This window comes from Lissotriton vulgaris, chromosome 1_1 (assembly GCF_964263255.1).
Source record: "Lissotriton vulgaris chromosome 1_1, aLisVul1.2, whole genome shotgun sequence".
Classification (NCBI taxonomy): Eukaryota; Metazoa; Chordata; class Amphibia; order Caudata; family Salamandridae; genus Lissotriton; species Lissotriton vulgaris.
In genome coordinates this window covers 752,937,690-752,940,897 of record NC_141685.1, presented here as the reverse complement: position 1 = coordinate 752,940,897, position 3,208 = coordinate 752,937,690, and positions in this window count along the sequence as shown.

The following is a 3,208-nucleotide window of genomic DNA, read 5'->3' as shown; positions in this document are numbered from 1 at the left end:
TCTGTCCCGCATAATTTTCTGCTTTTTAATCGGGTAAGCTAAGGACTACCCTCTCACCCCCGCTTTAAAAGCGTCCCACACTATTTGAGATGATGTGCTTTCTCTATTAATTTCGAGAAATTCCATTATCCATTTACCCATATATTCTAAATATGTTGGATCCGCCAGTAATTTCCTGTCAAAAGACCACGATATGTAACTAACAGCAGCACCATCCTCGCTTTTAATCTCAATCAATATTGGATTGTGATCCGAAGTTACTCGCGGAAATATCTCCAGTGCAGTATTAGTTAGGAGTGCGGAATTTATAAAAAAATAATCCAACCGCACCATCTTCTGATGTGGGGCGGAGAAAAATGTATAGCCAGGTGAGGTGGGATTTTTATTGCATCCAACATCAGTCAGTCCTAGCTCCATAACTATGCCTTTTAATGCCTTGTAAGTCTTTCTCTTTAAGCCAACATATGGAGCATTACTATAAATATTCAATCCACCTTGTAAGTGAATATTAAAGTCACCGCAAAATATTAACGGGGATGGCCATTGAGCTAATTCTAGGCTTAAAAAGTTCAAGATTTCTGGATTGTCTACATTAGGAGCATAGATTGAACAGATAGTCCATATTTTATTATCAATAATAATCTCAGAAATAACCCATCTGCCATATTGATCGACCTTAATACGCTTAAGACACACTAGCCCTCTCTTGATTAGACTTGCCACCCCTTTCGTTGTCGTACCTTGACGGGTACACCCCAACACATACATTCCCATATCATTTAAAAGATGCCTGTCATTCCAGGTGAGGTGCGTTTCTTGCAGACAGAGTATGTCTATACGCATACTCTGAATCATTTGTGCGCACATCCCCCTTTTTTTTATTACTAAGTCCACATATATTCCACGAGCAGATCCTTAATTTAGCCATCATGATAATTTATTCGGGTATATCCAGGGTGAACCCCGCATAACTTTTATGCAACATGTTCTTTGTAAAGATCCCAACCTTAGTGTTACATAATTCATTATTAAACGCACCATCCATTTGATATTCAACTTCATATTCAAATGACACAAAAAAAATTTCACCTGACCTTGCTTGCCCCACTCACACCACCCTGCCCCCCCTCCTGCCACCCCCATAGCTCCCCCATCCCACCTCCCCCTCCCACTAAAGGGCAAAGGGACTAAAAAGTCCCTCAGATTGATGACGTGAGATGCAACTTGTGTCTCGCCATTCAATTTCCTACACAGTACCCTGCTAGACAAAATATTCAGCGCCCAATAACTTGTGGAGATATCTAAAGTAAAAAAAAAAGAAGAAGCAGATAGCCAAAACACCACACGTCTGCCTAGAGCACATATCTAATGATTCAAAGATTCATAGATGCCAGAGTTTGATATCCTAATCATAAAGTACATGAATACCTCCACAATCACATTGACAAAAGAGCCTTATAGCCAAATATATCAAAATGTGCTTAATAGTTCTTTCGCAGCCCCCTCAGACGTTAAAAAGTATGATCTCTCTTTAAATATAATCTTGAGTTTAGAAGGGTTAAGGAGAAAGGCCTGGGCGCCCTTCGCCTGGAAAGACGGAATTAACTGACGAAATTGCCATCGCTGTTGCACAGCGGCATGCAATAGTCGGGTCGAACAAAAAAGTCCAGGCCTTTTCCCTTACGTTTCCTATCAGGTCTGGTTAAATCATAAAGAGCCTCCCTAGCCAGGGTTTAACATGGCCCTGGGCTTAGCATTTGAATCAGATCTGATATTCTTTTGGAATGGAAATTGATGAGCTCTTTGAAGTTCCATATCCCATTTCCATTGGGTGAGCTCTGGAAAGGCCTCTATAAAAAGATCAATAACAAACTGTCTAATGTTCCCCCCTTCGCTTTCTTAAGGAATGCCTAGAATTCGTAGATTGTTCCTACGTGATCTATTTTCAAGGTCCACCAGTTTCCAGTTGATCTCCTCTTTTAACCCTTCTAGCAAGGATAGCTGAGTTTTCTGCTGTATCATTGAATCTTTAATTGTCGATATCCGTGCTTCCGCTTCCACCATTCTGGCAGATACCTCATTACAAGTTTTACCAACCCGACGTAGATTATTTTGTAGGCGTCGAACCGCCCCCTGGGTGCGCATGTTCTCTGTCCTGGTCTCCTCCCTATGCTGGAGCATTAACTGATATAATGTGTTTAAAGTCACTTCAGGAAGTGGAGCGTCCGAAGAAGCATCAGGGGAAGGAGATAAAGAAGAAGATTCACCAGTGGCGCCCTGAACTGTGAGTACCGTATGCTCATCAGCGCCCCAGTCTGGTCTGTCCGGTAGCTCATCTAGATCACTCTCTGAGTCATGTGGGGAGCTATGTACACTCTTGCCGCTCCCCTCATACCCCCATTCTCCCCCTCCTTCAGCATCACCATCAAAGCTACCCGTTTCCAAAGCAGTGGATAAGTCCGACATTGAGTAAAATTGACATGCAGAATCAGTTGAATCAACATCCTCATGTAAATTCAGCGGGTCTGGTGCTCCCTGTATATGATTACCCGGAGATGGGACTTGCTCAACCATAGATGTAACATTATTGCTTGATACATCCGACTCAATCTGTAAATGTAACTCTGTTCCAATATTCTCATTAATTACTTGCACCGTCAAAGGGCGCTCTTTTCCAATCTCGATATTACTCAGAACAGCAGAGGAGACAGGTAAGCTGATACTTGCGTCATCGTTAGATGGGGTGGGGCTATCAACTAGTACTGAGTCTCTGCCCACCTGAATCACGGGTTGTTGTTGTTGAGTTTGAGATTGCTCTGCGTTACTGGCTTTACTAGCTTCATCATTGCCAGCATTAATGGTCTTTTTCATAAACATTTCATGAATCTTGGGATTGCTGCCAATACCGGTTCCAGCACTACGAGTCCCAGAATGCACCTGTGATGCCTGTGATACTGGTGATGTCGGTATCGCTTGTGCCGCCTGCTCCAAACCAAGTGCTGAGGATTCCACTATAGAATTCCCTATTACATCTGTGGCAAGAGATTTGCTTTGGGCAGCTAAATTTTTCATTTGGCTTACCGTCGGTGTAACACTGCCACCAGACTGTCCCACTTCCTGTGCCGCGGCAGTTGCTGCTCTGGTCTTTGGCTTAGAATTCTTAGGAGCTATCCTATCTTGACCTCTCCGATAATTCAGCTGTAAATGA